Source organism: Canis aureus, chromosome 14 (assembly GCF_053574225.1).
Source record: "Canis aureus isolate CA01 chromosome 14, VMU_Caureus_v.1.0, whole genome shotgun sequence".
NCBI classification, from domain to species: domain Eukaryota; kingdom Metazoa; phylum Chordata; class Mammalia; order Carnivora; family Canidae; genus Canis; species Canis aureus.
Genome location: NC_135624.1, coordinates 11088521 through 11098323, shown reverse-complemented (window position 1 = coordinate 11098323; position 9803 = coordinate 11088521).

The window sequence follows — 9803 nt, the reverse complement described above, 5'->3', positions numbered from 1 at the left end:
AAGTGGTTAAATGTAAACTCAAGCTGGTTTTCAGCAATATGCTTTCAGTGGGAAACATGTATTTAGCTTAAAATATTTCAGTGTGTTTTATCGTTTTCTAACATAAAAACCTTATTTATTTATCCCAAGAAACATTTTATCAAAATATTTATTTCAAACTGTTATATCCTTCTGCCTTATTGCACTGAGCTTTCTGCTTAGTCTTATAAGGCCAAGATCAAGGCTGAAGCAGGCTGCTTTCTCATCTGGAACGGAAGATCCTTCTCCAAGCTCATTGTTGGGAGAATTAAGTTCTCAAGATTGTAGAACTGAAGTCCCTTTTCCTTGCCGGATGTGAGCTGGAGGCCCTACTCAGGTCCTGGCTGCACTCCGGGCAGATTGTCTATATGGGCTTGACCTAATCCCATGAACCCTTTAAATTTGGGTCTAGATGTCAGAGACAGGAGTGAAATCCATCACGTTCACAGTTTGGGGGATTATATAGAGCAAGTACAAGATAGCAAGATTATATAGAGCAAGTACAAGATAGGAATCTTGGGGGCCACCACAGAATTCTGCCTACCATTTATGATAAACCAAGAGTATAATAATACTCTGCTTATCAGAAAAAAGATCTAGAGTTTTGGAAATGGTGCATGTGCAGTGAAACATTGTCATATATAGTTAATAACTCAAGAAACAATCTTCAATAAATGATAAATATCTGTAGATAATTACCTCAACTGAATGTATATATATATATATATATATATATATATATATATTTAGATAGATAGATAGATATTCATTAGATCTAGACCAGTGACCTAGCACTATTTACCCTGGAAATTCTCTTACCCTCTCTGAAATTTTTTTCTCAGTTATTAAGCATGGATAATAATAATATTTACCTGCTTTTTTTTTCTTTTCTAGTATCACTGTCAGAGTCAAATGAGATAATTTAAGTATCTATTATGGGTATAAATCTCAATTTCACACTTGCAGACAAGCAAGGAATATTATAATACTTTATATTATAATAATATAATTACATAATACATTATATGTTTTAAATCAACTTAATTTTATCTTCAAACCCCCTTTGAGTCAGCAAGGAAGTCACCTCAATCATTTTGGGGGCTCCTCAACCCCAGAAGAGTGTAGTGGTCCAAGAGACTTATGGGGAGTCAAGCTCATGAAAAACCACATCTCCAGTCATGCTCCATATTATTGACCCCTGTGGCATGCATTCTCCCTATCCCCCTACCTCCCTATCTTCTTCATCTGGCCCTGAGATGTTGGAAAACTGAGAGCTGGACCAGAAATATATACCAGCCAAACTATTCTAAATGTGATCTCTCAAACATAGAAATCTCCCTCATCCCAAGTCCTGCATCTTTGTGCATTTGAGTCTTACTGTCTGGAATGCCTTCCATTTTCTGCCCTGTCTCCAGGGCTATAAAAAATCCCAGAACATCCTTTAAGACTTTGCTCAAACATTATTTCTTCTATTACATCTTCACTGATCCATGGTGGCCTCGTCCCTGTGCCCTAAAGTCCATATTTTTAAACCTACAGAAACACCTAATACAAGATACTATAGTTACTTGCTTGTGATAGTCTTTCTTCCTTACTGGATCATGCTGCCTGATAGAAGGAATTCTGTCCATTAATTATCATATTCTTTAAGTTTAGCACAAAGCTCAACCTTGTTGCACATTCAAATATATATTTGTTGAAAGAATCTCAGCATTTCCTCTCCCTCTCTTACACTCTTTGTGTTCCAATCTGTTGAACTTTCTGTCCATCCTTTTGACCTAGTTTAGTTCTCTTCTGTTCCTCTGCCCTTTTGTATTATGTGTAGGGATGTATTTGATATATCATATGCATTATGTACATGATGGCAATACTAGGGACCAAAATCATTGTGTTGAAAAATAGTAAATGAAAGGCAAGAATCTGACATTTATCCTACCCATCCTTAACAAACTATTCCTCAGGATAACCAAATAGTTGATGTAGATACTTCTCTTTATAAAATGATAGACTTATGATATCACCATTTTGCAGCCCCTAAAGAAATAGTGGACACAAGGAATGACTATTAACATCTATAAAAATAAAGAACTCAGTATCATGTGACTCCTGGTTGAATAACATTGTTTATGAAGCATTCTTGCTCAAAACTGAACCTGAATCTGAACCAGCTTCTAGATCTAACTACCATCTTTTAGGATCCCTTTTGAAATGAATAAACTGTAACACATATTGATAAGATAGTCAGGGATATTTGAAAGAGAAATCTTGAAAAGATATGCAAATCCAATGTTATTACAAAGGTATCAGAAAGTGAACTTATTAAATAAACTTGTTTTTCAACCTCATTTATAAGTTATGCAAGTGTTTTTGTTGAAATTTGGCTAACTTCTCAACTTCCTCATAAGATCAGGATTCCTTGTAAACTGATACATTATCATAATACAGTCATAATACATATGACTATTTTAATAAATTGATTCAAAGCCCAAAAGAGCTTTTTATACATATGGTTTTTAACAAGGGAAAAATGTTTCTAATATTTTTTAAAAGTTCAGAAATTAATATTTCAGAGGAAACACACTCATACCACTTTCAGGAACAAAATTTCATTTTGTCATTGTTTAACTGAGAAAAATCTCTCAGCATCCTTTTTAAAAATGATTTTTCCATTATAAATATTTCTTTGGATTTCAGGGTTTTTTTTTTTTAGGACAGGCATGTGATTTTTTTTTTAATTATCCATTAGTTATATCAATGACTCCAATTATCATTAACAAATTGGGAATACTCTTTTATGTAGAAAAAGTGCATAGATTAGCTTTAAGTTCAACAATACTTTTTTTAAAGTTCTTTTAAAGTATTTTATCTCTTCAGTTGTGACATGTTTATAGAGAAGATTTTCATGACTACTCCCTATCTCACCACAGAGTATTTTAAAGATTCTATCTACTGTATCTCAGATGTCTTGCTTTTATAGAGAAGGTATTCTTTAAGAGTTTATGCCCCAAACATTTCTGAATTTATGTACCCTTTTGCCTAAATAGCTTACCTATAAAGGATTCAGAAAATAATGTTCTCTGCTCAATATTTTTCTGGAATATTTTGTGAAATTCCAGCAAAGAGCAGCTGCTTCATCAGTGGTTACACTTCACAGTTATTTCCGCAAAACATTGTTTTTATTAACAAAATAATTTTCTGCTGAGAGTGCATCGTCTTTGCTACATCTTTCCTTTGGTGGTTTACAGAAATAAGTAGTTCTTTGTGTATCTCATTATTGAAATAGAATTGAGAAAATGTTGTCAGCTGAGACATGTTAGCAACATTTGTGCCTTCCTCCAACTGCATTGCAAAATTCCCAAGTTGGGTGGTTTCTTTCTAATATTCAAGTCTATCCATCTGTATCAATCTTGTGCATCTTTTGATGATTTTATGACAAAGGCATGCATTTAAATACGTAACTACATTTTTATGTTATTTTCTGTGTGTTACTTTAGCCATTGTTGTTGGGGCAGGAAGATTAAGAATACCCTTAAAAGCATTTGGCTCTCTGTTTTTCATTATTAAGTAACAAACCTCAAAATAAAATCCTTTAAACATTGATTGTTTTATTTAGCAAATTTTGTGAAGTATGGTTGAGTGTCTTGCCATTTTAACCAATACACAAAGGTATAGATATTTGTTTTTATGTTCTACTTCCTTCAAAATTTCACATACTAAATATGAAGGAGTCAAGGCACCAGAGGCCATGTGGATAATTAGTGAGTCTTAATTTCCTTGCATCGGATATTATTGCATTTCGTGTTTTACTAATCTATTCCTTATTGTGTTCACATTTTAAAATTTTATCAACAGAAAGAGAAGTTTTAATATTTCTCCCTGTTATCCAAAGCTTGTGTCGGATACCTCTGGTATACAACCCCTGCTGTGAACCCACTCCTCTGTTTTGTAAGCAACTCCTAGCTAGGGGCCAACTTGTTTTTTGTTTTTTGTTTTTTTTAGGGGCCAACTTGTATTCATATTGTATTCCTAGAACAAAACAGTGTTTGGCAGAAGCTAAAGAATGTTGTTAGAGTTTAAAAAGAACTGAACTTTGGGCAGCCCAGGTGGCTCAGCGGTTTAGCACAGCCTTCAGCCCAGGACCTGATCCTGGAGACAGGGGAGCAAGTCCCACATCCCGTTCCCTGCATGGAGCCTGCTTCTCCCTCTGCCTGTGTCTCTGCCTCTTTCTCTCTCTCTGTGTCTCTCATGAATAAATAAATAAAATCTTAAAAAAAAAAAAGAACTGAACTTCTAGATCTTGATTAAGTCATATATATTCTCATTATTTTAGAGGAGGAAATTTTATCCAGTTTACCGTACTTAATTACCATCTAAAGCTCAGGTTCCTCTCCTTATAATGACACAGATTATAGATCTACCAGTGTTTAATAATAACCCCAGTTTCATTAAGGGGAGCCATATTTTATCATGATTCTTAAAAACAAGCCCTCCCCAAGCATTTGAAATCTGATTTAAAGTACAAAAATCTGCTATATTTAAAAAGTAAGCCATAACTCAAGAAGAAGAAGAAGAAGAAGAAGAAGAAGAAGAAGAAGAAGAAGAAGAAGAAGAAGAAGAAGAAGAAGAAAGAAGAAGAAGAAGAAGAAGAAGAAGAAGAAGAAAGTAAAAGAAGAAGAAGAAGAAAGAAGAAGAAGAAGAAGAAAGAAGAAGAAGAAGAAGAAGAAGAAGAAGAAGAAGAAGAAGAAGAAGAAAAGACCTGTTTTTACTATTTTTTTGTGCCATTTTCTACATTTAAGGAGGCAAAAGGCAAATCAAACAAAACCATTACTGGAGCACGATATGTGCACTTCCCCTGGATATTTAATGAGGGCGACTAAAACGAATAATACTTCTTTGCCTCCACTTAATAATATCATTAGGGTTAGTCTCTAGAAACACGCCTGAAATTTAAGACTTCTCTAGTATTAACCACTATTTATTGGCCTTAAATAATAGACTTGGAGCTATAAAAAAAGGATAATTTCTTGCTGTGTAACTTGGATCAGGAGCTGCGTGGAAATGTTTCAAGGTAGAGGTCCAGTTTTAGCTATTAGCTACACTTGTAGTTCACAGATGCAATTTCAAGAAGCCAATAACCCCTTAAGTTATGACACTTGAAATTCCAAATTCCAGCCAGTCAATATTTATGGGGCTCCCACTGTGTGGAAAATGTTGTAGTGGCATTACGGATAGCTAAAAACAGAGCAAGCATTTTATGACAAGGAATGAACAATTCAGTGGGGACACTACTGTGTCAAAGCCTCAATATCATGCTGATCACTCTGATATGAAGTTGAATGGAAACTTGATAAGTAAACTCACTAAAGTATTCTTTAAATTTTTCTACAATATTGAGGTCTTGTCCATGATCCTGTCATACCCTGAATGCTAATCACAACATAATGAGCAGCGGACACAGCTTGCTCATCCTTTCCATCCCAGGTTGCTGGAGCACTAAGGCAAGTTTCGCATGCTCTATTTGCCTGAAGTCTCTTAGTTTTCCTCCATAAAATAATGAGTAGGAATTAGAGCTCCCAAAAAGAAGACCGAAACTCTCATACAGGGAAGGAGAAAGGAACACTGCTCCCACATTTTGGGAGGGTGCCTCAAAAATAAAAGGAATAACCAATGATAAGCAAAAGGAGCGTCCCCAACCAGAGGTTAATAAGCATTACTGAGCAGCAGATATTCCAAACAAGCATGCCAGGGACAATGGAAGATTCGGTCCAGAAAGACAAGATTGTCAGAGAACAAAAACACAGATTAAGTGCATATCCAGAAGTGGAGTTACTAATTGCACTAGTGTAACAAGAAGTCCTCGAATACGGGTATTTATCTGGAAAGGTGTACGGAAGCCCACTTGAAAGAATTTTGACTTGTGGCCTGGGGGGAGGAGGTAACGATATTAACATTTTAGTGAAGTTGGGGCACATAGCAGACCACCCTGAATTATTTTAGGAAATCAGAACATAAACAAGCCCCAACAGGAGCAAAGCCAGGACTAGGAGAGTAGGAGGTAAGGCTGCAGAGTCCAGTAATAATATAGAAAATAGTTCAGGAACTTGTCACAGATAATAAAAAACGTGCTATTGGGGATGATATTTCCTCTGGGTAGAGGACCTTCTTGTGTCAAAAACTCGGAGAGTAAGTACCAATTTAGAAGGCAGTCATTACGTTGATAAAAGGCAAAGCTTTCTCTTTCTCTTGGCCCTAACTCTAAAACACAGAGACGGAGACAATGAACCTTCCCGCCCGTGTGAAGAGGTGGTTAGAAGCCACATCCCGCAACGTCCCTTTCTTTCTTTGTGAGTGAGCGCAGTAAGTAACCCTATAACCTGGTACAACCCGAGGCTGAGAACAAGACTGATATATTCTCCACATTACTGAGTTTGTATTTTTCTGGGGGAGACTTAATTATTACAAAAATCAGAAATAACTCAATGCTACCTAAAGATGCTACCAAGAAAACGAAGCCGGGCTGGACGTGAGAAGGAGTGGGCGGGATTACGGGCCATTTTCGGGAAAGTTGTCAGCTGATAGAAGAGGACCGTAAGGGGACCTTAATGTGAACAGTGAAGTAGGCCGGAGCTCGGAGCACAGAGTGTTCTAGATGCAGAAACCACAGATAGAGAGCCCCAGAGGCTGGCAGGTGCCCGGTGCGCTGCGGAGAGAGGAGAGGTGAGCCCGAGCGTCAGGTGCAGAGGGAGGTCACGGGGGGGGGGGGGGGGGGGGGGCGCAGTCCTGCCCTGGAGGGGCGCGTATTGGATTTTAAGATTGAGATTTTGTTCCAGGTGCTGTGGGAAGCAGTGGGAGGTTTTGAAAAGTGAGCAGTATGAGCCAATTCAAATCCTTAAAATTATCTCAATTTCTTTTTGCTTGGTGATGAGAGCTGAGCCGGATCCGTGATACTCCGCACCCCTTTCCTATCGCGGCTACCGCGACGGCGCACACTGTCTGCCACATCTTATCCTAAGTCGTATTCCAGAATGTTTACCAGTCAGAGGCTTACATTCTTTCGGGGATCGCATACTGAGGAAAAGTTTAGAAAGGTAATGAATAAAAATACTCCTTAAAGACAAATTCCATGGAGAGAAAAATTTCAAGGCATTAAATGTTCCCAAAGGTAGTAAAGTTCTTCTGTGGGTACAGAATCTAACGATGGACTCTACACTTCTTTCTTTGAAAAAAAAAAAAAGAGAAAAAACGGTGCCAAAAATTCCTAAATGATGATCAGAATAAAAATAATCCATTGGAATGAAATTCTGGCGAGAGATAAAGGCTTCCTGATTCCTCAACTGCCCCTTGGTGTTCCCTCACTGACTACCGCCTTCTTTTTGGCACATTTTTCTATTGCACATTTCCTGCTGCAGCCAGGGACACCTCTCATTTGCCACAGGGACAGACATCTTGATTTAAAAAAAAATGAAACAACAATACTCCCATTCTGCATTCTTCTTTTCTTTTCATACAGGTCAGTCTCCTAGCATCTCTCTATATTGTCAAAACTTCTAGTTAATTCTTATTACCAAGTGATCCTTTTTTTATAATCACTCCTATGATCCTTTTTTTATAATCACTCCTATGTCTATCGTGAGAACTATATTTAGGATTAATAGGAGAGCTTTCAGAAGACAAATTTTTACATGCAAAGAAAGGGCTGAATCCCTCCCACTTAAAGCTCTGTGACTTTGAGCAGATTGCCTAACCTATCTGGTTTCCTCATAAAGCTAAGGGTATATATATATAATATATATATATATATATATATATATATTATATATATATAATTTTGCATTCCAGCACCATATACATGGTAGATATAATAAATGGTAGATTTGTTGTTAATAAGCTGTCAAGATAACAGTTACCAGTGTAGCTTACTACTTTGATGAATAAAAGAACCATCTAAAGAAATTCAGAGAACCATATAAAAGCCCTTATAAGAAAGGTCAAGAAGTTATTTGAACATGTGAATATTTTTAACTAAAATTTACATAAATTCACCACATACTAGCTCAAGTTCCATATGTGTATTTTTAAGAGTTAAACAAAGAATGTAATGAATAAAATAATATGATTAAACATTTATGAGCGAGAATAATCTTTCAGGATGATTTCTCTATGATGATCTGTTTTACTTACATTCCTCTGTGGGCACACTTAAGCAAAACTCTACGAAATTCAAAAGATTATTTTTCCAAGGATTGGCATCTAGATTATTTTAAGATGACATTTCTTATTTTTAAAAAGAGATCACTTATTATTTCCAAAGGAGTAAAACAGTTTCTTGGCCTTCACCTCTGAACTCTCACCTTCCCAAAAGACATCTCCAGCAATCTGCAAACCCCTCCATATGGAATGATTTAATTTGACAAAGGACAAAAATACCAATTAACTTTATTTTAATTGACTCAACTGTATGATGTCTGGAAAAGTTGATGACTCAAAAGAAAATATGACAAGAATGTTTTCAGATCAGAGGGAAATTGCGAAACTTTTGGCTGGGCACCAAATAGGCAAACTTTGGCAACATCCTGTCATAAACACCAGGAGAAAATTGCGAGGTATGCAACAATTTATTCAGGACGATTTTTAAAGGGTTTTCATTGGATAAAATGGCCTTTTCTTTTTCCACTTAATTTTGAGTGCCTGTCTGTGTTTAGTATTCTTCACAATGAACTACTAATTAGAACCAGACCTAGTACAAGCATCTCTGAAATTCTCCTCAGTAACTGCTGACCTGTGACACCCTTATGATTTCTACTGTGAGCCACTATTATGCAGCCACTTGCCTTGAAAAAAAAAAACTTTACTATTTCAGATGGATTAGGATTGAATTTCAAACTTGACTTCTTCCTTAGTGTGGAGTTTCCAGACCCGTGGGCATCATCCTCACCTAATGTATGAAAGGTGAGAGTCCTGAAAAAAGCTATGTGTTATAATGGTTCTGGACATGGATTCTCACACTTATCTAGATCTCCATTTTGATAACAGATTTTTCACATGTTAGCTGGGCACCCTGGAGCCTTTTCAAGTCTCAGTTTCCCATCTGCAAAATGGAGCTAACAATATTATTTCCTCTCATTTAGGGTTACAACAAGGATAAACTAAATCATGTAGTGTTTAAGCACAGTGGACCTAATTATATGTTAAGTTTTATAGCCTTGTCAGTTTAGAAGGGAAAAGAATACTGTTTTTATTTAGACATATTGGGTCAGATATCCAACCAGATCAATAACTGTCATTACTTTATAGAGTACTTTACCTGAAAAAAAAAATCAATCCATTCTGGCAAACATCAGTTTTAGTCTGTAGAATGTATAAGAATTTAGTTTCAGCACTACTATTAGTCAAAATGAGGGCACAAATTTTGTCTGTAAACATTACCTCAGATAAACTTGATTCCGAAATCACATAATATTGGTGTTTATTTTTTTAAATATTATACTTATTTATTCATGAGAGACACACACACACACACACAGAGAGAGAGAGAGAGAGAGAGAGAGAGAGAGAGGCAGAGACACAGGCAGAGGGAGAAGCAAGCTCCTCACAGGGAGCCTGATGTGGGACTGGATCCCGGGACTCCAGGATCACGCCCTGAGCCAAAGGCAGATGCTCAACCACTGAGCACCCAGGTATCCCGATATTGGTGTTTATTTCTGAAGCCTAATTCAATAGCAGTCAGGAAACCTAGACCTACCAAGTATAAGAAAAATCATTCAACATTAATTTTTATTTAGGCC